The sequence below is a fragment of the Lepidochelys kempii genome, chromosome 7 (genome assembly GCF_965140285.1).
Source record: "Lepidochelys kempii isolate rLepKem1 chromosome 7, rLepKem1.hap1, whole genome shotgun sequence".
NCBI classification, from domain to species: Eukaryota; Metazoa; Chordata; order Testudines; family Cheloniidae; genus Lepidochelys; species Lepidochelys kempii.
Window position 1 is genome coordinate 55892993 of NC_136386.1, and position 24053 is coordinate 55917045.

Here is a 24053-nt window from a genome sequence, read left to right on the forward strand (position 1 = left end):
TGCTACCCTAACAAACCCCAGTTGTACACAGCTCCTGGCACGGACACTCCTCCCTGGAGGCAGCCACACTTTCAAGTTGGTTGTGGAGTCCCATACACACAGTCTGTGAGATGCCTCTGGACCCTGCAGGATGGCAGGCCTGTAAGAGGCAATTACTGTTAGTTAGTCAAAAAGAAAAGGAGTACTTGTGGCACCTTAGAGACTAACCAATTTATCTGAGCATAAGCTTTCATGAGCTACAGCTCACTTCATCGGATGCATACTGTGGAAAATACAGAAGATGTTCTTATACATACAAACCATGAAAAAATGGGTGTTTACCACTACAAAAGGTTTTCTCTCCCCCCACCACACTCTCCTGCTGCTAATAGCTTATCTAAAGTGATCACTCTCCTTACAATGTGTATGATAATCAAGGTGGGCCAGTTCCAGCACAAATCCAGGGTTTAACAAGAACGTCTGAGGAAGGGGGGGAGGGTAGGAAAAAACAAGGGAAAATAGGTTACCTTGCATAATGAGTTAGCCACTCCCAGTCTCTATTCAAGCCTAAATTAATTGTATCCAATTTGCAAATGAATTCCAATTCAACAGTCTCTTGCTGGAGTCTGGGTTTGAAGTTTTTCTGTTGTAATATCGCAACTTTCATGTCTGTAATCACGTGACCAGAGAAACTGAAGTGTTCTCCAACTGGTTTATGAATGTTATAACTCTTGACATCTGATTTGTGTCCATTTATTCTTTTACGTAGAGACTGTCTAGTTTGCCCAATGTACATGGCAGAGGGGCATTGCTGGCACATGATGGCATATATCACATTGGTAGATGTGCAGGTGAATGAGCCTCTGATAGTGTGGCTAATGTTATTAGGCCCTGTGATGGTGTCCCCTGAATAGATATGTGGGCACAGTTGGCAACGGGCTTTGTTGCAAGGATAGATTCCTGGGTTAGTGGTTCTGTTGTGTGGTATGTGGTTGCAGGTGAGTATTCGCTTCAGGTTGGGGGGCTGTCTGTAGGCAAGGACTGGCCTGTCTCCCAAGATTTGTGAGAGTGTTGGGTCATCCTTCAGGATAGGTTGTAAATCCTTAATAATGCATTGGAGGGGTTTTAGTTGGGGGCTGAAGGTGACGGCTAGTGGCGTTCTGTGATTTTCTTTGTTAGGCCTGTCCTGTAATAGGTGACTTCTGGGAACTCTTCTGGCTCTATCAATCTGTTTCTTCACTTCCGCAGGTGGGTATTGTAGTTGTAAGAATGCTTGATAGAAATCTTGTAGGTGTTTGTCTCTGTCTGAGGGGTTGGAGCAAATGCGGTTGTATCGCAGAGCTTGGCTGTAGACAATGGATCGTGTGGTGTGGTCAGGGTGAAAGCTGGAGGCATGTAGGTAGGCATAGCGGTCAGTAGGTTTCCGGTATAGGGTGGTGTTTATGTGACCATCGTTTATTAGCTCTGTAGTGTCCAGGAAGTGGATCTCTTCTGTGGACTGGACCAGGCTGAGGTTGATGGTGGGATGGAAATTGTTGAAATCATGGTGGAATTCCTCAAGGGCTTCTTTTCCATGGGTCCAGATGATGAAGATGTCATCAATATAGCGCAAAAGTAGAGTAGGGGCGTTAGGGGACAAGAGCTGAGGAAGCGTTGTTCTAAGTCAGCCATAAAAATGTTGGCATACTGTGGGGCCATGCAGGTACCCATAGCAGTGCCGCTGATTTGAAGGTATACATTGTCCCCAAATGTAAAATAGTTATTGGTAAGGACAAAGTCACAAAGTTCAGCCACCAGGTTAGCCGTGACATTATCGGGGATAGTGTTCTTGACAGCTTGTAGCTATTGCCAACAGGAGAGTGGGTTTGTGCGGGGGGTGGGGAGAAAACCTGGATTCGTGCTGGAAATGGCCCAACTTGATTATCATACACATTCTAAGGAGAGTGATCACTTTAGATAAGCTATTACCAGCAGGAGAGTGTGGTGGGGGGAGAGAAAACCTTTTGTAGTGGTAAACACCCATTTTTTCATGGTTTGTGTATGTATAAGAACATCTTCTGTATTTTCCACAGTATGCATCCGATGAAGTGAGCTGTAGCTCACGAAAGCTTATGCTCAAATAAATTGGTTAGTCTCTAAAGTGCCACAAGTACTCCTTTTCTTTTTGCGAATACAGACTAACACGGCTGTTACTCTGAAACCTGTTAGTTAGTCATAGCTTATAGCCAACGTGACAGGTGGCTCAGGAGGAGGAGTCAGAAACACCTGAGTACTGGGACACTGATTCACCCTGGGACCCTGGCCAAGTCCTCTGACTACCCTGTGTCTCAGTTTCCCAGTCTTTAATATGGGGGTGATAAGCCCAGTTTCCCCATTTGTTGCTCACAGTGACTCCAAGCCAGGGAAAGAGGAGAAACACCTGGGGCAACAGGGCAAGAGGAAGATAGGAGAAAATTTAGGGCCAGAATTGTGCAGGGGGCAAATGAAGGGAGCAGGACAAAACAATCCTAGGAGTGGGGCCAGGGAGAGAAGTCAAGTGTTTTACTACAGAGTGGGGGGGGAGATCAGTGTTTCTTGGAGCTCTGTGTCCAATTTACTGATGCTGTTAATTACAAAGAAACCCAGAACTAAAACCTCACCCAGAGAAACAGAGGTGGCGGGGGAGGAAACAGGAGTGTATCCCAGCCACAGACAGAAATGAAACTGGAGCCACAAGGTCAGTGCCAGCTCTGGGGCAGTGAGGGGACAGGGAGCTTGTCTCCCTTGAGTTGGGAGGGTATTGTGGACAAAATGGGGAATGGAGGACTCTCCACTCACGATGGATGTGTTCACTTCTATTTCCTGGCAGGTGGCTGAGCTGCCCAGGCCTGGCCTAGCCCCAGTGCTCAGCCCAGAGCCAGGTAGATCTCTGGGCCTGGAGCAGGGAGCTGGGCAGTGGGGTTTGCCAGCCAGTTAGTAGCAACTGAGTGCAAGGACTGGGGACCTTATGGGGTGTAAGGATCCCCTGAGGCAGTGGTGCTGTGTTAATCTGGGCCAACAGGGCCTGAGATGAATCAATTTGAATTTAATTGTGTGGGTGGATTTGTACATGTGGGCCACCCACCACGGCTGCGGGGAACCAGGGTCGGAGCACTGGGGCTTCTCCCGCCCAGCCTGGCGCTTCTTTTGGAGAGCAGGGGGAGGGGCGGCTTCCCCTGCTGCCCCCAGCTTCTGCCAAGGATAGGGAGCACTGGGGGCTTCCACCGCTGCGCCCGCCCTGCCCATCTGGCGCTGCTGCCTGGGAGCAGGATTGAGATGCCAGGGCTTTCCCTGCCCCACCCACCCAGTGGCTGGGGCCGCGGGGCCCCTCAGTTGGCCAAGGCCCCTGGGCACAGGCCCTGTAGGCCCAGTGGCTAATCCGTCACTGCCTGGGGTGGGGGAGGGAATGTTGGAGCAGGTCAGACATTGATGCAGCATGTGGCTATTTTGATCTGAGACTCGGTACCAGGGAATAAATAGGATTCCCCATTTGGCAGATGAGGGATTAAGGCACCTTCTGGCGAGTCAATAGACTCAGGCGGGGTCACTGAGCAGGCGGCGCTGACTGAGAATGTGTTGGCACAGCTCTCTCCAGAGACATGCACTAGCCTTAGAGCAGGTGCCCTGCTCGCACTGTCTCCCTCCTCCAGCCAGGACGGGTGTTATACCAATAAAATAAAACCCAGCAGGAACTTATTAAAGGGGATAAGACAAAGTGTCACATTTATTGTGAATACAGAAAGAATTGTAGTAGGCAGTCAGTTATAGCTATAACATTTCATTCAGGTTCACATTCATTCACACGTTCGTTCATACACACACACAGGTTCTGCAGCTGCTGTATAGTTACCAGTCCTGAATGTAGCTTGAGTTTGTGGCTTGGGTTCGTAGCTTGTGGCGGCTAACTGGCCAGGAAAGCCAGGCACAAGGAAGAGCTGGGTCTCTGTCGGGCATGCACCGATGCCCTTCCATGTTGGCAGCAGAATGTTACTCTCCAAAGTCTTCTATCTCACCCATCCTTTTTGTAGGCTTTAGTTTGAATCTATAGAGTCTATAGGTCTTGCTGTGTCACGCTGCCTCTGGGTTCGGTGTGGTCGATCACCTGTCAATTGCAGACATGACTTTCAGCCTAGGACCTGGCTTTGATGTTTCTTCAATTTTACTTTTGTTCTTTTCTCTTGAGGGTGGATTCCTCTTACTTTGTCAGGGCTGTTGTCTGCATCTTCAGCCGTTGGGTGTTTACACTTTATTTCGTCAGGACAGGCTGGGGCTGGAGGTTGATTCCATCATCCAGACATACCTCATTCACACATCTAAACTAAACTAATAAGATTACAGCAGGGTTTTGCAAAAATGAAGGTTGCAGCAAGCTTTTACAAAATGAATTGAGCATTTTAAAATGGAGTTTGAGTTACAATATGGACAAGTAGAAAAGGAGGACTTGTGGCACCTTAGAGACTAACCAATTTATTTGAGCATGCTCAAATAAATTGGTTAGTCTCTAAGGTGCCACAAGTACTCCTTTTCTTTTTGCGAATACAGACTAACACGGCTGCTACTCTGAAACCTGTCAATATGAACAAGTATAAGGAATGGCAAACAGTGAACAGAAGTTACAATACAGACAAGTATAATGAATGACAAACAGTGAGCAGAAGTTACAATGTTGAAACAGTGTAAGTTTCAGCGATTTAAGCACCAATTGGATTGAAAGTGAAACTCAGTTAGCCAGTTGTTGGGGTAACTGGTTTATGAATGAATGTTGTTTCATTCATAAAACTTTGCTTATGAAGTTATAGTAATAAAGTGAAAAATTAAAAACAATTCCATTGATGAGTTCTACACGGGCACCACCTTTGCACACTTGGAGGTGTCTCCTGAAATAGCCATGGGGTGAGTCCCAGAAGGTGCCAAACAGGGTGGAGGAGATTGTTCCAGCCCATGCTAGCCAGACCACAAGGCTGCCGTGAGCTCAGCCCAGCTCTCACAGTGAGCTCTCAAAGAGAGTCTCCCCGGGCATGGCCTGAGAAGGGGCCCTGAGGTTCCCAGACTGAATCCCCTGCTGTGCTTGATAGAATATCCAGTGAGGAATCAGCCTCCCGCTTGCTCAGCTCAGCAGCCTTGGGGTGTCTCCCCCTAAGAGCATCTCATACCCGAGTTGCTGGCTCTTTGGAACCTCTCAGGTCCATCATAGTGTGTCCTGGCAACCTCCTCTTTTACCCTTATTCTGCCCTGGGCTGCTAAGATCCCCTGGAATTCAAATGCAGATTCACCGCTGGAGGCAGGGTGTTCTCAGTGGAGTACTTGTATAACCCTCAGAGCAGTGTCTATGATGGGTCCCCCTTTGTGCCTGGTCCAAGGAGGATGTGATGCTGATAGAGCACCAGCTAGGGAGCTGTAGCAGCTCATGCTCTTTACTCTGGAGGTCCCTGCTTCAATCCCCGTTCCTGTGGGCCTGAGGGTTTCTTCATCCTTGGCACAAACTAAAGGCCTATCTATTCAGCTGAGTTTTTCCTGGGGGTGGGTTTGAAGGGGAAGGGTCTCCATCATTTGTGGGCGGATCTAATCTCTATCTAATCACACATCTAAAGAGCACCTCTTCGTCATGGGGCCTGCGGCTGCTAAGAGGGTGATCAGGAACAGTCAATATGATTCACCACGGGCAAGTCATACCTGACCAACCTGATTGCCTTCTATGATGAGATAACTGATTCTGTGGATATGTGGAAAGTGGTGAATGTGATATACCTCGACTTTAGCAAAGCTTTTGATACGGTCTCCCACAGTATTCTTGCCGGCAAGTTAAAGAAGTATGGATTGGATGAATGGACTATAACATGGATAGAAAGCTGGCTAGATCGTCGGGCTCAATGGGTAGTGATCAATGGCTCGATGTCTGCTTTGCAGCCAGTATCAAGCAGAGTGCCCCAGGAGTCAGTCCTGGGACCAGTTTTATTCAACATTAATTATCTGGATGATGGGATGGACTGCACCCTCAGCAAGTTTGCAGATGACGCTAAGTTGGGGGGAGAGGTAGATATGCTGGAGGGTAGGGATAGGGTCCAGAATGACCGAGAGAAATTGAAGGATTGGGCCAAAAGAAATCTGATGAGGTTCAACAAGGACAAGTGCAGAGTCCTGCACTTAGGAAGGAAGAATCCCATGCACTGCTACAGGCTGGGGACTGACTGGCTAAGCGGCAGTTCTGCAGAAAAGGGCCTGGGGATTACAGTGGACGAGAAGATGGATATGAGTCAGCAGTGTGCCCTTGTTGCCAAGAAGACTAGCAGCATACTGGGCTGCATTAGTAGGAGCATTGGCAGCGGATTGAGGGAGGTGATTATGCCCCTCTATTCGGCACTGGTGAGGCCACATCTGGAGTATTGCATCCAGTTTTGGGCCCCCACTACAGAAAGGATGTAGACAAATTGGAGAGAGTCCAGCAGAGGGCAACGAAAATGATTAGGAGGCTGGGGCACATGACTTATGAAGAGAGGCTGAGGGAACTGGGCTGATTTAGTCTGCAGAAGAGAAGAATGAAGGGGGATTTGATAGCAGCCTTCAGCTACCTGAAGGGGGGTTCCAAAGAGGATGGCTCTAGACTGTTCTCAATGGTGGCAGATGACAGAACAAGGAGCAATGGTCTCAAGTTGCAGTGTGGGAGGTCTAGGTTGGATATTAGGAAAAATCATTTCACTAGGTGGGTGGTGAAGCACTGGAATAGGTTACCTAGGGAGGTGGTGGAATCTCCATCCTTAGAGGTTTTTAAGGCCTGGCTTGACAAAGCCCTGGCTGTGATTATTTAGTTGGGATTGGTCCTGCTTTGAGCAGGGGGTTGGACTAGATGACCTCCTGAGGTCTCTTCCAACCCTAATCTTCTATGATTCTATGATCTGGTGGCAGTATGGATTTTAACAGTCATCTGTCTGAGGCCTTGTGTTGTTCATGCCCCTAGAAAGGTGGGGGCCCTGGATGGGCTGATGTTTGGGCGTGCTAAGCACCTTCCCCTCCCAGAGAAGTCAGTGGCAGCTAGAGGGGCTGAGCACCATTTATTAAGTCAGGCCAAGAAACAATCACAATATGCACCATGGGTCTGATTTCCCACTGAGCTCAGCCTCCAGCAGCTCCAGTTAGGTACCTAAATCATGTGGCCAGACTCCCGAAGGCCTTGGCTTCCAGCAACCTCTGTTGTTCTCAATGGGTGCTGCTGGGCACAGAGCACCTGCAATCTGGGCCCTGCATCCAGGTGCCTAAATGAAAGCTGAACTATTTGGAAAACCAGGTGCTAACATATCACAGGGTGAGAGAAGCACCTGCTCTAGGAGTGAAATGGGGAATGGCTGCTGCCTCATGCAAAGCCAGTATATGCCCAGAATGCTTCACTGTGACGTATTAACCCTTCAGATAATTTCTCTGGGCTGTTAAACAGGCACTGTCAGCATCAAACTCTCCAGATGGACACCCAGAATCAGCTGTCACGTTTGGGGGAAATGGTCCTGTTGTCATTTTCCGTGGTTGTTTCCTAGATGTGAAGGTCGGACAGAACCATTGTGATCATCTCATCTGACCTCCCGTATAACACAGGCCAGAGAATTCCATGCTGTTTGTGTGGCTCCGTCACAGCAACAAGCGGGAGAAGCACATTTAATGGTGTGAGGAAACATGGCTGTAAAACTTCACACATGGGCCAGGAGACTCAGGGGTATGACCTGGAACTGCTGTTCATTCCTGCTTTGAAACAACCTGGATTTCCAGCAGGCAGCAAACTGCATTGCACAGAGATTGCAATTGGGTTCCCTCGACACCAGTGACCCAAATGAGTGTGGCTTTTTTGCCTGTCCCAGGACCTACCAGCCTCTCCCAGTAATGTAATTACAGACTCTGACTTCAAGAGAGCACTTTTCACCTCCTAACCTCTGTGACAGCTGTCTCATAACTGGAGAGCTTCTAGCCTCTTGGGCTGGGTGCCGTTTTCCTTTCAAGCCTGCAGTTCCCGGCCTAGTGGAGGAAGTTATCATAGTTTTCCCTCCCATAGCATCTTGGGCCCAGCTCACAAACATTAGGGAAATAAGCCTCCCAACACCCCTGCATGGCAGGCCAGGGGTGCTACAGACGAAGAAACTCAACAGAGCCAGGTTGTGATATACTGACATTTGTGTGAATGGGAGGTCACTCCGTTGTGGTCAGTGAACTACATCAGTGTAGAACTAGTGGGAGAGTGGAGCAAGGCTCAGGGGGGTTAAGGCTCCCATTTTCAAAAGTGCCTCTTGAATCTGGGGGCCAAACTTGGTCCAGATTTTCAGCTGTGCTGAGCACCCGCAGCTCCCATTGACTTTGGTAGAAGTGTTAGATGATGTCGCATCTTTAAGGTGAGATGGGCCTGTACGGGGGAGATCTTGGTAGATTGGTAAATTGCCTGGACCACAACCAGTCATTGGAATGTCGATGCTTATTGCCAAAAACAGCCAAGTCAGTAGCCTTTAGTGGGCCTGTGCAGCAGCCTTAGCATAGCTCACCCAGGAGAGGAGGGGGCTTGAGCAGCCATAAGAAAGGAGCCTTGCCCTGCGTCCTTCCTGATAAGATCTCTGTTGGAATTGCTGAGGAATGTGTTTTTAGAAAACAGGAAACTTATTTGCCCTCTGGGATGTGTTTGTCAGGACCCTCAAGCATGTGGACGTTGCAAAAACACATCTGTCTAATTAACAGTCTGAGGAAACCTCTTGCTTAACCTTTAAAATTGCTTGCTTAACAAGTTTTTTTGACTGACATGTTATTGTCTTACTAACAATAAATAAGAGGGGAGAAATTTGGGCTAGTTGGATCACTTTGTGGACATATCTGAGGGTCCCCAACGGAAGACGGGCCATTGGACTGTTGCTGTACCACTCAAAAAATGATCTAGACTTCGGTAACTATGTGAGGGTTGGGGTGTTTTTACTAACCTGTTGTGGACCGTAAGTACTTGAGACTAAATGAAGTGTGGCTTTAAGTAAGAGCATGGTTTGTGTCAACCATCTGTTGGTCGGACAGCCGTGTCCCCATTGATTTATTTCCTGCTGCCCTCTCGCTCAGGTAACAGGCCTAACCCCACTTGTGACCCAGTGACTCAAGGGGTAATGTCACATGTGGCATGACAGGTGGGTCATGTGACTAAATTATCTCTTGGGGAAGAATTAGGAGCAGAGGTGTGTGGAAGAGCCAGGGAGGTCAGACTCCAAGCAAGAAGCCCCGGGAGTCACTGTTGGATAGAGAACAGGAAGAGAGAGACTCCATTTGTTTTGGACTTGGATAACCCAGAAAGTGTGACGTAGCTAGAAGGCCAAATCCTTGTAGAAGGGAGGAATTATTGCAAAGAACCCAGAAAGAACTGAGAGAAGGTGCCTGCAGAGCTACTTCATGCCACAAGGGGGCACTCTAGAGGTGGTGATCAGGTAACAGGTGCTCAGCACCTCTGCAAATTAAGCCTTAGTTATCTCATGTTGGCACCCAAAATCAGAGGCCACTTTTTCAAGTGTGGGCACCCATGACTAGCCCAAGGCTTAGCTCAGGTGCCCAGGCCCAGAATTTGCCTTCCGGGCTGTATTTCCCCTCCCTTTCAGAGGAAGGATCAAGCATTTATGAGTGTGAAACAAGAACAAGTTTTGCTCCTTGATGAAAATACAGAGTCTGTGAAATTCCTTGGGGTGATGGTTCCGAGGAGGCAGGTAAAGGCCTAGAATTCAGACTAACCACTAGAAATGCCAGCCCCACCAGGGGAAATGAAAAGTGATCTCTTCTATGTAACCCTGACCAGAGATCCCTTCAACCAAGTACTGCTGTCAGCATTGATAAAGTGCAATGCTAGAGGGAGAGAAATGTGCAGCTGGTATCTGAATTGCTGCCCTGTCCTTTTCATTGCCCCACTCCATGTCCAGCTTTGGGACAATTAGAGGGGAGAAGACATTGGCAGGACCTATGCGGGGAGGAGAATTAGCAGGGCTGTGTTTTGTGATAGTATATTTCAAAATGTAAAGAGGATACATATGTCAAGTGATTTAGGAGAAAAATTTCAATGTTGTTAAAAACACAGAACATGTGAGCGAATGTATAGCTAACCCCCGTTATGCTGAAATGAATCAAGATTTTAAAAACATGGAAATTAAAACCATTTACCTTTCAACGTTCCCCCTGCTCTTTAGACTGTAAGTTTTTGGAGCAGAGCTAGATTCTGCTCTCAGCCAATTCCCTTGCTGAGGAGTGATTCTGGATTTACACTGGTGGAACTGAGCTCAGAAACTAGTCCCTGTCTTTATATGTGCCTAACACATTCTTGGTGCTGTACAAATAATTAATAATGTTAGAAACCTAAACAGGCTAGCACTGGGCTAGTGCATGAAAACCTGGGAGAGAAACTGGCTAAAGATTAAACGAAACTGACCAATCTGAGCCAAGTTGAGTGAAATGCAAAAAATAAACAGAACGTAAAAGGCAAATTCGATGTTCTGTTGCACTTCTTTTGTTTTTAAACATTGCAGGTGGGTTAAGCAGCTTTTCAAGCTTGTATGACTGCAAGGAAGTACCCCACAATGGTACCTCAAAATCAGACCTGCTCTAAGGGGCTGCAACTCCAACCAACATGAATACAGTCATGTCCATTTACACCAGCGCTGTATTTGGATCCAGGCGAATAGCAGTGAAAAAAGGGAAGCATGAGGGGAAAGAAGCGTGGACCTCATGAACGGAGGTAGGAAAGGGGCAATGACATACAGCCAGAAAATTGTTTGCTTTACACTGAATTTCTCTTCCAATTGGTCCCCATGGTCTCTGGCATTAAGGGCTGGATCCTGCAAGGTGCCTAATGCCATGGCTCTGATCCAGCAAAGCACTGGAGCATGTGCTGAATGGGCCCCCTCACATCCTTAGAGGTAAGCATGTGCTTCAGTGGATGGAGGGCCAAGCACGCAGCAGCATGCGGGATCAAGCCCTAAAGGGCCCACAGTCCAGACCACCAGGCTGCTGCTTGATTTCTGGGTGAAGGAAGGCGCCTTCCCTGCCCCCTCCCTCCCCCTCCCCGGGAAACGCAGAGGAATTTCAGGGGGAAGGCTCCCCCTAGCGTCCATGGAGGTTTTGCCACTCAGGATAGGTTGGGAGGAACCAATGGGATGAGAAGATCAGATGCTGCTACATCCCCGGTGATCAGTAAAGCCCCTTTGCCCTCTCTGGCTGGCTTCTGCCTGCATCTCTGCAGCTGGTCTCCAGGTGCAGGATTTCAAGATGGGAGCTAATGCCTGGTTTGCTGTGTGACTGCTGGGGCGGGGGGTGTCTGGGCTGCACTGCTTGGGGGTGGGGGAGCACGGCAGAGCTGTGCTGGGGGAGGGCACGGAAGGGCTGTGCTTGGAGGGTCACTGCAGGGCTGTGCTGGGGGGACAGATCAGGACAGGGCTGTGCTGGCTGGGGGCATGGCAGGGCACAGTTTGGGGTGGGGGGAGGGAAGCCGGCAGGGCTGTGCTGTAGTGCCATGGGGATTGGCCCACACTGCTCCTGATGGCAGGCCCCTGCCATAGATGAAGGACCCCCCCACCCCCAGCACGCTGGCCAGGGACCAGCCTCAGCTCTGTGTACACGGTGTTTGGCCCAGGACCACGGGGTGTCCAGCCTGTGTGAAAGGGCCCGGAACCACCCCGTGTACAATCACCGCCCCCTCACACCCACACACAGTTACCACCACCCTTCCCACCACCACACCCATCCACAGTCACCACCCCCCCTCAGACTCACACCCACACAATCACCACCGCCCCTCACACCCACCCACAGTCACCTCCCCTCAGACTGACCCCCCACACACACACAATCACCACCGCCCCTCACACCCACCCACAGTCACCCCCCTCAGACTGACCCCCACCCCCACACAATCGCCACCGCCCCTCACACCCACCCACAGTCACCCCCCTCAGACTGACCCCCACCGCCACACAATCACCACCGCCCCTCACACCCACCCACAGTCACCCCCCTCAGACTGACCCCCACCGCCACACAATCCCCACCAACCCTCACACCCACCCAGAGTCACCCCCCCTCCGACTCACCCCCACCCCCACACAATCACCACCACCCCTCACACCCACCCACAGTCACCACCCCCCCGACTCTCCCCACCCCCACACAATCACCACCGCCCCTCACACCCACCCACAGTCACCCCCCTCAGACTGACCCCCACCGCCACACAATCGCCACCGCCCCTCACACCCACCCACAGTCACCCCCCTCAGACTGACCCCCACCGCCACACAATCACCACCGCCCCTCACACCCACCCACAGTCACCCCCCTCAGACTGACCCCCACCGCCACACAATCACCACCGCCCCTCACACCCACCCAGAGTCACCCCCCCTCCGACTCACCCCCACCCCCACACAATCACCACCACCCCTCACACCCACCCACAGTCACCACCCCCCCGACTCTCCCCACCCCCACACAATCACCACCACCCCTCACACCCACCCACAGTCACCCCCCTCAGACTGACCCCCACCGCCACACAATCGCCACCGCCCCTCACACCCACCCACAGTCACCCCCCTCAGACTGACCCCCACCGCCACACAATCACCACCGCCCCTCACACCCACCCACAGTCACCCCCCTCAGACTGACCCCCACCGCCACACAATCACCACCGCCCCTCACACCCACCCACAGTCACCCCCCTCAGACTGACCCCCACCGCCACACAATCACCACCGCCCCTCACACCCACCCACAGTCACCCCCCTCAGACTGACCCCCACCGCCACACAATCGCCACCGCCCCTCACACCCACCCAGAGTCACCCCCCCTCCGACTCACCCCCACCCCCACACAATCACCACCACCCCTCACACCCACCCACAGTCACCCCCCCCCGACTCTCCCCACCCCCACACAATCACCACCACCCCTCACACCCACCCAGTCACCCCCTCAGACTCACCCTCACACAATCATCACTCACACCCACACACACAATCACCACCACCCCTCACACAGACTCGTACGCAGCTGACCCCACCTCCCCCCGGCTCCTATCTCACCCCTCCCCAGCCGGGGGAGCAGCCGGAGGGGCGGGCGGTTCGCATGCGCGCTGGGCTGCCCGCTTCGGAGCTGTCCCTTCAGCACCACGCCGAGCCGGGACCCCCGCCCGGCCGGGGCGGCGAAGCCGGTAAGTGGGGGGGGGGGAGCACCGCGCCCTGCTCCCACCTAGATCCCGCCCTCCCCATGCACACCCCGATCCTGCGCCGAAACACCCTGCCCCTCAGCCCACACCCCCAGCCACCCCCTCTGCCTTTCATCCAGCCTCTCTGTCCCGCACCCACACACCATCCGGCCCTCTGCCTCCACCCGCATCCCCTCCTCCCAGCCCCCATCCATGCATCTCCCACCCAGACCCCCACCCACCCTGCCCCCCACTTCCAACCAGCCCCTCTGTTCCCCATTCTGCCCCCACCCTCACAGATTTCCTCCCCTCCCCAGCCTGCCCCCTCCCCAGCCCCACACGTCCCCCACCCAGACACCCCTGCCTGCCATAGCAGCCCCCAGCCCCGTTACCCACCCGCCCCTCTTCAGCACCCTCACACTGTCCCACCTCTCCAGTCCCCAGCCCTCCCTCCCTGTCTTCAGCTCCCCCACGCTGGCCTGGCTCTCCCTCGGTCGCCTCAACCTGACCCCATCATCCCCACTCCATAGTGACACCTCCCCCCACCCTCTCCCTCCACAACTTCTGTCTGTCCCTTGCCCCCACATCCTACCCTGCTCCCTTCCTCCCCACTGCCTCTCTGTCCCCTCTCAGCCAGCAGTTATCAGATCGAAGGGAGCAGGGAGCCCCAGCTTCTGGTGTGCAGGCAGGTGGGTGTCCACCCAGGGGTGGGTGCCCATCAGGTGCATCCCCTTATGTGTGGGGCTGTGGTTGGGTGGAGAAGAGGGACTAGGGCATGAATGTATCAGAAAGGAGATGCCAAGGCAGCCACACATGGTGCACCCAATGTGGGGCTTCTGCTCCCAACCTTCTGCCCCCACCCACACACCCCCTGAGAGTGCCAGGGGGGCCAGGCCATTCTGGCTTGGACAGGTTGGAGGGAGCAGGATCTGCTCCTTTTCCTCTCTGCCGCCTCAGGTGCGGTATGGCTCCAGACCTTCCTGGGGTAAAAAGGAGGCAGCTGGGGGACTCCCAGCTCAGACAGTCCCTCTCCCATCAAGCACCCCATAAACTCCAGTGTCTCCTGCTATTCCCACTTCTGATTGCTTCACATGCCCCTGATGAGATGGGGAGGGAAGCTACAGGATGCGGGGGGAGAAGAGGAGTGGGGAACATTTGATTGATTACACCCATTGTCAAGGTCCAAGCACTTCCCAGGTAAATCCAGGCTACAGGATGTCTAGTTCCCTAACACACTTCCTGGGTCCCTGCCCCTCTCCCTTCCCTGCTGGAGGCAGCTCTGCAGGGTTTTGCTTTTTCCTTTCCATAGTGCCTCACTTTCCTCCCCCCATGGGTGGTCTCCCCCAGGGAGGTTCCCCCGAGAAGCAGCCCATGCAGCTCCCCAAAAAGTTCTGGGACTCTCAGTTCACCCAACTCCTCCGGACCCCCCTCCCCCCAAGCTGCAAATCTTTTGTCTCTGGCTCTCACACCCACCAGCCCCCCGTTTGCCCCTCAAGCTGCTCCCCACCTCCCCCACTGTGCCCTCCCTCCAGCCCATCCTGTTCACAGTCTGCCCCTGCCCCATATTGCCTTTGCCCACTTGACCCCCATCTTTCCTCTAGCCCTCTCTGTGCCCTTGACTTCCATCTCCCCCCTACTGCTCATCTCCCCCTGCTACCAACCCCCATCTTCCCATCCAGCCCCCTCAGCCCCTTACCCTTCTCCACTCTGTCACGCCCCTTGCCCTTTTACCATCTCCCGCCTTTCCCCAGCCCATCACCCTCCCTAGGCTCCTTCTGTCAGCCCTCCTCCCCACCCACTCCCCTCACATGGATGGTCCCCCTCCTGTCTGCACTCGGAAGGCGTGTGGGAGGATGTTTCCTCCATTGCTGTGCCATTGAGTCGGGGAGAGAAGAAGGGATGTGTTCTCTTATTAGTGCAGTTACCATAACAACTCTGTGCAGGGCTTCTTTAAAAATAGAAGTGATTGTTTCTCCTCACTTTCCCCCTGCTTTTCAGGGCTGCCATGCTGGGTGGGTCTGGCTGCCTCTGATGAATTTCATACAGTGTTAGTAACAATTCAGAGGGCTGGTAAGGCAAAGCAGCCCCTTCCCCAGCATTGCCAAGGGCCGTGTCTGGAGCCATGTAATAGGCTGATGGGAAGACATCCAAGGATTAGTGGCTGGGCTGTTCCGGGTGCGGGGGGGAATGGGTGAGGGAACAGTAACAGGGCCATGGGAGATGAGTTTGGTAGGTCTCAATGGACAGAAGTGATGGAACTAATTGTCTCTCTGTGTAGGGGGTCTAGGCAGAGAGACCAAGGAATGAGCGGGGCATATTTGGTGCCCGTGCTATGGATAAGCACAGGGCATGCCCATGCTGTAGATAAGGAGAGTGTTTCCATCTCTAGGGCTGTCAATCCAGTGATAAATTTGTTCCTGAAGGCTGCCCAGCGCTCTTGGATCAGCCAGAAGGTCCCTGATCTTTCCTCGAGCGTACCACCTCTGTCCAAGCACCAGCCCCATGTAGTCTGTTACTATGTACTGTGGCATTTCCATCCAGAAACAAAGTGCTGGCCCCCGACTGCATTTCAGTCAATTTCTCCGCTCCTGGCTCGAGTCAGATCTCTTTGAACTCCATGCTGCTCTCTACAAATAATGCAATGCTGATGATTGCTGTTAGTAGTGGCGGCTGGACCAAGTGTCCCCTGATAAAAGAACCACGTAGGTAGACTCGTGAGCAAGTGTCCTCCAGAACCTGGGCCCAAAGTACCGCTCCTCAGCTGCTTTCCTGAGGGTGGAGCCCAGCTACTGCTTCTGGGCATCCTTCCTGCTCTTAATAATATGCTATTTCTGTCAGGATTTTTGAGAGCTGGTTTGACAGACCTGGGAACTGAATTCCACTCATTACTCACAGCCTGGGCAATGGTGGGAGCTTCCCCCATTCTGTCCCCTGCCAAGGGGGAGTGGGCAGTTTGATCATCATGGTTGGCTGGTTGCATGCCAATATGGGGGGGCAAGTTGAGGGGTATGTTTTTAAGGCAGAAGTACGTGATGTCACAGGGTGACTGGCCCTTTAAGAAGTAAGCCCCATCTATGCTTCACTCGGCTCTCCTCCCAAGGTGGGGAAGACACCTGACAGACCGGTCATGTCAAAATCAGGTCAGGCATGGAGATGTAGGAGAAGCCAAACAGAAAGGGGGCAGATAGTTTGGAAGAAGTTTGTCTGCTGACCCAGACCTGCACAGGGCCAGCTTAGAGAAGCTGACTGAGGTCTGCAGCCAGCCGGTGTTATCCGTGCAGCCCCCAAGGAGGAAGGCTTTGGGAATCCTGAATCAAGGGGGGGTCAATGGGTGCACTGGAGGGGCTAAGGACCAATGGGATGTACCATAAGAGATGTAATAAATGAGACCCCTTGGAGGGAAAAATCTCAGTTCACAGTACTCTGGCCTGGGAGTGGCATTATACAAGAGCCAGGCAGGGGAGTAGAGATCAGCGCACCTGCAGGGTGATGCTGCGCCACAAGAGGGCATCCTGAGGGGCAGTTGCCTGTCAGTGACACCTGTCTACCTCTCTAAGGTACTTGTCTGGCCCCCATCACCAGGGTATCCAATCGTCATTGTCACAACACCCCGTGAGGTGGGGAAGTGCTCTCATCCCATTGTACAGACTGGGAACCGAAGCGCAGAAGTCCAGCAAGTCAAAGGTATTTAGGCTCCTAGATTTTTGAAAGTCTGAAACCTATTTAGGGACTTTTGAAAATTCCATGAGGCACCTGTGAAATTCTGGCCAAGATCCAACAATTACTGGGAGTCAGGCCCCTAAACACCTCTGAGGAGCTGGATCAGAGTGGTTTGCCTAAGAGACACTATGCAGGTGAGGTGAGATCTTTTAATGGGCCAACTTCTGTTGGGGAGAGAGACATGCTTTGTCTAAGGTCACACAGGACACATATGACAGAGGTGGTCCTCCAGTGACATCAGGGCTGCCCTTACGCTGTGCAGGGTTGGTCAGGCCTAAACAAAGGAACTGCAGCCAGCTCCCTACATTGCTTGTGCCTCCTCCCTGTCTATCCACACCATACTCAGCCAGTTGGAGAGCCAAGGCCTCAGCAGCTCAGTGCCTCAGTTTCCCCCTAGGTGTAATAACCCTTCTCTATTTTACAAAGGTGGGGGTGTTATGAGGCCGAATGTATTGTATGTAAAACGCTTTGGATCCTGCAGGCAGGGTGCCTGGCAAAGAGTGGCTGGTTCCTTTAAGTGAAGCAAGTCCAGCTTCCCTGATGACTTGTCTGATGGGCCCAGGCTGGGCTAATGAGGGTGCAACAGCTGCTTTAGAAGCTAGCTAGGCAGCTGCAAAATGCAAAATGGAGGAAGGTCAGAAGAATAGCCCAGGGAGGGGCTGAGGGGAAATCTCTGTGGAAAGCTGAGTCTTGAGAGGAGGTCAGAAAGAGGACAGCGGAAAGAAGACACAGAGGAGGACAGAGATTCAAATAGCAAAAAGACTCTGTCATGAGATGGGAGGATATTCGTGTTGGCTGACTGTTGGGGGTGGGGGAATGAGCAGTGTACCCATGAAAATGTGCTGGGAGAACCTGGTGCTGAGGAGAAGGGGTTGACAAAGCTCTGCTTTAAAGACTATGGGTGAAATGTTCAATAATAAACCAGCAATGGGGTTGCTTAATGCCAGAAGGGATCCGTGCGACAATTGACGAGGGGCCATGGTCGTGACTGCGTCCGTAGGTCCATGTTCAGCTAACAGCAGACGTGTGGACAGCCCCCAGTGACAGTGCCATAGTAGCAAAAAGCAGCCCATTCGCCAGGGGCAGAGCCTATGGCCAGTCTCCTGCGTAACAGGTGTGTGTGTATATGTGGGCTGAGAGGGTTTATTTCAGTGCCATTGGTTTGCTTGATGTCTCTACTCACTAACCAGAGGTGATCCTTCTTCATGCTGTTAAATGTGAGAGTGGTGGCTAAGTGCTACTAACCTTCAGGATTTTGCACCTATAACCGAGTCCTGGCTGGAGCACGCTTCAGGGTTGCTGTTGACACAGTTGTCTCTGTCTGGGCATGAGGGTCAGGAGGAGAGGAAAGATTGGGGAGGTGGGCAGGCTGTGTTGTTTGCATCTGGCCTTAATTGCAGGTCTCCCAAAAACTACATCTGACAGAGTGTCTTCACTCTGGATTAGCTTTAAAGCACTCTGGGGCATTGTTTGCATTTAATCCACCTTGGACAGTTCACCCCCTGTGCAACTTGGTGACTAGAAAACTAGAAAGAATAAGAGCATGTGGGCCCTGATCTGGAACATGAAGAGCATCTTCAATTCCCAGGGAATCTCTTTCCTGTTGTGTTGCCATAGTGGGTAGCCAGAAATTCTCCCCTAAGGGAAGAGATCTCCGCTGTGCCGAAAGCTGCCCCCAGCCTTGCTCAATGGAACAAAATTTCCGTTTGTTCAAGGAGGCGGTCATAAGAACAACCATTTTGGGTCAGACCAAAGGCCCATCTAACCCAGTATCCTGTCTACTGACAGTGGCCAATGCCAGGTGCCCCAGGGGGAATGAACAGAACAGGTAATCATCAAGTGATCCACCCGCTGTCGGTCACCCTTTCTGGGACGAGAATTGTGACTATCTTGTGAATTTTACAGGCAGGCAAATTTCCATGTAGACCCCAATCCTAAAAGCTGGTCTGCAAAGACCCCTGTGTCTTTGCAGAGACTTAGCAGCAGCCCTGCTAGGGAGACACAGTTCTGCATTCAGTGAGTGATGCAGGTCCCCCTCTGTGCCGATCTACAGGATGGGTGTTGCTATAGCCACCACTTACAGAGGCTTGGCTCTTTAGCTCAAACTGTAGTGATTCATGCAGCTCTGGAGGTCCCCGGCTCAATCCCCAGAGTGTCCGCCAAGAGTGGGGTTGACATATAAGCATGGAATAACTCACTTAAAATGATAAGTTATATCATTTGGGGTTTACCTGATGGTAAAAGGCATATATTTTAGGGTCCCTTCAGACTGTTAGAGCAGGTGACCTGGCACCAAGACTCCTGGCTTGTATTCCCAGCTGTGCTCCTATTTGACCTTGGTGAGTCATTTAACCCCGCTGTGCCTCAGTTTCCCCATCTCAGCCCAGAGGACAAACTCTTAGTAAGAGGGGGGAAGAAGAGATTTATTTAATTCATGGAGCCAGCTCTGCCTACCGTGAGCCCTGTGCAACCCCACCCCACCGACCATTGTTCTCAGTTACGCATGGCAGGCAGGGGCCTCTCTGATGTCACAGGAATCTTTTACCTGCCTCTCATCACACTGGCAGACAGTGTCCTGCACACAGACACCTAGATGCAAGGTGGATCCTGGTACCCAGCCAGAGTAAAACCCTTGTTTTAAATATGGAAGTAGATCACCCACATAGGAGCTGGACATGACCTCTTGGCTCCAGCCTAGCAGCCAGGGCGTGATCACTCCTACAGCTTCTTCTCCAGTTCTCATCATATTTTCAATGCCCCCAAAGGACGGGGGTTCTGTCATTTCCTTTGGGAGAGGATTCTGCTGCCTAATACATCTCCATGTCAGGGTGTTTTTCCCTGATATTCAGCCTAGATTTGCTTCCACTCAGTTTCATCCCTGTAATCATAATTACACCTCCCCAAACCATCCCGGGAACTCTTGGTGTTTTTGCACCCATCAGTTACTTGCATTCTCTTCTCCCATCCCGCCAGGCTGCGGGGGTCCACCATGTTCTCACTGTTCTCCATAAGACAGTCCCGCCTGCCATGCATTAACTGCTGCTGCTCTTCCCTGGACTTTCTCCTGGTAGCTGATACCTTTCAGGTGTATCATTGACCCGTAAGCCCCACCTGCTTATTTCTTGCCTGCCTGCCTCCTGGACTCTGTTCATTACCACCTGCTGTATTATTATTATTTGCATTACAACCGCAAGCGAGACCAGGGCCCCATAGTGTTACGTGCAGCACAAACACACAGTAGAGACAGCCTTTGCTCCAAAGAGCTTGCAGTCTAACTAGACAAGACCAACAAACAGTGGGAGGAGAAAATGAGCATCAGGGATCTGAAGTGGCCCAAGGTCACACAGCAGCTCGGTGGCAGGGCTGGGACTAGCTCCCAAGTCTTCTGACTCCCACTTCAGTGTGCTACCCCTAGACCATATTGCGTTAGTGCTTTTCCCCGGTCCGTGGGTGCAGAATCATTAGTAACGGTACGGTTCTCTTCATGGCCAAGGGACGGAGATTGACCAGACCTCAAAATAACCTGTGGGAGTCTGAAATGAAAGGTCAGGCGTGAATCCAGCCGACATATCAACATCTGAAAATAACATACTGGCCTTGTGCAAAGCAAAGTGTAATGAAACCAGCTGAAGATTTCCCAGAGCCAGTAGAAGGAAACAGTGGATTCAAATGGAGAAGGGATGGCCCTGGATTAGCCAACTCAGCATGTCATTCCACCCACCCCCTTTCCTCCTCCCCTTGCTCATTCTCAGCAGAAATTCATACAGGTTGTTGGAAGCAAACAGGACCTTTCAAAAGTTACACTACACGAGCTAGTCCCAGAATACTCTTTCCCCTTTGCAAATTTGTGGAGGCAGTGATGTCTAGTTGTTCCAGCAGGAGTCAGGGGGTCAGGACTCCTGGGTTCTATTCCTGGCTATGGGAATGTAATCTAAAAGTTCAGACAGGAGGCTGGGAGTCAGGACTCCTGGGTTCTATCCAGGACTCTGCCCCTGACCTGCTGTGTGACTTTGGGTGAGTCAATTACCCCACCACCACCCAGCTTCTTCACACATCAGAAAAGCAGAGGTAACAATGCTTACCTTGCAGGGGACCTAATTAAGCCTGGATGCTGCTCCCAGTGATGCCTGCTGCAAATGTCAACAGGAGCACAGCCCTTAACGTTCACAGTTGTCTTTGTGCAGCCAACGAAAGGTGCCGTATGAGAGCCAAGTCCCGGCCTGGTTATTGCACCAGAGACGCTCCACAAGCAGTGTGCTGCCCAGGCAGCAGGGGGCGGTTTCCAATGCCCATTTTCGCATCAGCGAGCAGGTTTGCACCTGCTTTCAGAAGAGGAGGTCGCTCCCTGTGCTCAGGCAGCAGCAGCTTTCCCTGGGAAGGAAAAGGACACGTAGCTGAGTGGGAGGACGTGCTGAATGGAGGAGAGATGAAGACCGTAAAAGCACCTTCTCCACACTCGGCAGTCAGGGACGTTAATACATTTTAGCCTGATCCTGCCGGTGGAGTTAGTTTTAGGGCCAGCTCCCCAAGGTATTTAGGAACCTAACTCCCCTTGAAATCAATAGACGCTAGGCACCTAAATACCTGTGACGATCGGCGCTGTAGTGCCTCATTCCTGGGCCCGGCACATGGCCACGCTCCCACTGTTTGAGCTGTCTCATCACTCCCAAGGCCCAGCTCTCAGGATGTAGCCATTGGCTTGGAAGCTTTGGGGCATTAACAACCATCTGTGCCAAACTCCAAACACTGAGCCACCCTGCGGGATGCACCCAGCATTCTCCCTGCTCCCATCACAGCCCTTCTGGGGCTCGGTTACAGAGCAGGCTGGGCCCTCCCAAAGAGAAGGAAGCAACTGGAAACTTCTCCCTTAATCCCATTGCTCTTGTTACAATGCAGGTGAGAGGGGGCAGGCTGGCAGCCCTACAGGCTGAAGACCTTTCTGTATAGATGTACCAGATACAGGCTGGGCAAGGGCAAGGAAGCTCCCTACACCAGCCTCCCTTGGACTCTGCCAGCAGGGACCAGCTCTGTGTGTGAGCATTTGGTAGTTCCATCTGCAGCCCCAGCCACCCCTGGATCTCTTTGCCAGACCCCCCCACCATGGCACAGGGGGGGTGGATTTGAGTTTTGGTCTCCAGTCCATCAGGAGCCAGACTGACACTTCTCAGTGCACTTCCCAAAGAACAGCTCTCAGGTGCTAGGAACTTTCATGGTCCTCTCCTGTGCATGAGCCAGTGACCATTGTACCCTGAGCCATCCAGCCCTCTCTTCAGTATTGCTAGTGTCAAAGTCAGATTCAAGGCTCACAGAATTTGTCAGACCACTCTGTTTATTAGCAAAGTGCTTTGCCAATGTACCCAGATATGTGAGCCCCCTGCAAAAGCTCAAGCTAACTTATTTATACAGTTAAGCCAAAGCCAATTTAACATAAGAAACAAAAGGAAGCAGAAACTGATAAATATACATACATATCTTATTTGCATACTAACATTTACCAATCTCCTAGCTCAGTAGGAGCTCTAAGTTAATTAGTTTGAGGACCCATGGTCTCACACTCCTTAATGTTTCTCTTCCTGACAACTATATTTCAACAAACCCACCAGATGCATATCTTTAATGAATTATAATTTCAACATAATTCATTCTACTTTCACAATCCCTCCTTTTGGTCAAGCTACGCAATGACCAACAGTTACTGGGTTCCACATATCAATCGTTCTTTATCTCTTTGTTCATCAGTGATTTTTAAAATCATCAAATTAGCACTCTGGTTTGGGGCAGTTATCTGTTAGCATGCCTGACACAATTTTGGATACAACAGGAAAGTAACTGAAGACATACAAAAATTATTAGGATTCCAAACAGGAGAGTTGGTGCTCCCTGAAACAACCAGTTTCTTATGCCAGAGAAATTGAAAAGGTTACTTAGCCACTTCCATAAAGAACTTGGCTCTTCGTGGGGAAGATATGCGATTTGTTCTAAGTGGCTAGCATGATCTATTACCTCATTGGTGTTGTCTGGTATATACACACAGCAGTCTTTTCCAATGAGAGCACAAGTCCCTCCTTTTGCCGCCAGCACTATGTCCAATGCCTGACAGTTTTTGGAGGGCCATCTGTTGGATTGCCCCTGTTTCTTTGGCCAGGGCTCTTAAACTTTCTCCGGTTTCATTTGCAATTATTTCAACTACTGCTTGTAACCTTAGGAGCCTTTTTGCATGGTGTATTACTCCCCCTAATGGTATTAAGGAACCGCCAATGGCCTCTTCCCAGGTTAAGGAGCTTATGTTATTTACATACCATTAGGCATCTGTTAAGTCCCTTCTTTTTCGCCTGAAATTGTGGAAGCATTCTCGAGGGAAGGTTCCTAGCACTCGGAATTGTCGGGCGGGATAACAGATTCCTGACCAATTAGCTGGTAGTTCGGTATAAGCTCTGATCCCACACACCCAGTGATGGCCTATTAAGGCCGGGAAGGGTCGGTTGCACCCATCTGTCATATAGGTATTTGCAAAGGAGGAGTAGTATCCCCCAAAGGGTACAGGGTAATTCTCCTTACGAGGAGTGGTGTTATTTGCATGACATTGAAAGATTGTATTGTTTTCACTAAGGTTACTGTAGGGGGAACATGAGATTGATTTCTCTGTTTGATCCCAGGTTGAGAAAAAAATTCATATCTCCATACCTGGCCCGCCACTTTTTAGTTTTGTTTGAATAATCCCATACACCATTGGCCACAATATGCTGAAAGCAACGGCTTTTCCCCAGATCCAGCCCTGTCCCATTACACACCCAACATCAATGACCCTTTCCCTCCACCACACTTATCCATTTAGATGCATTTATTCCTACCGCTTCCCAAGTGTCATTGTTGTTCCATATTTTGTTAAATGGACGAGGCCCTCCAGTGAGGTCTGGGGACTTGAGTGGGATAGCCAGGACAGGAACACCAGTTTGAGAGTGGGCTGGGATGTGGCTGCAGACCCAGCAATTAGAAATATTAAGGGTCTGAGCTATCCACACCTGCTGCTGGATAAAAGAATTGTCATTGTGGTCTCCCCAGACCGTAAGATACCAGCAGCTGAGGAACAGGCAGAGGAGCATGTTGGAGGCAAGGCTCTTCTGGTTCTGACAACCTCAACTGAGG

The 24053-nt window shown here is 51.4% G+C and overlaps 1 protein-coding gene across 3 annotated transcripts in view; it reads left to right on the forward strand.

Annotated features, from left to right (window-relative positions):
• Positions 1–13116: 13116 nt before the first annotated feature.
• The window catches only part of PSD (pleckstrin and Sec7 domain containing), a 107225-nt gene continuing 96288 nt past the window's right edge, over positions 13117–24053 (forward strand). For 2 of the 3 annotated variants that reach the window (XM_073352937.1, XM_073352941.1), the window contains exon 1: positions 13117–13193. The gene's annotated coding sequence lies outside the window, so the exon portion shown is untranslated. Of the gene's footprint in view, positions 13194–16744; positions 16872–24053 lie in introns of all 3 variants that reach the window. The other variant, XM_073352939.1, reaches the window with a different exon arrangement.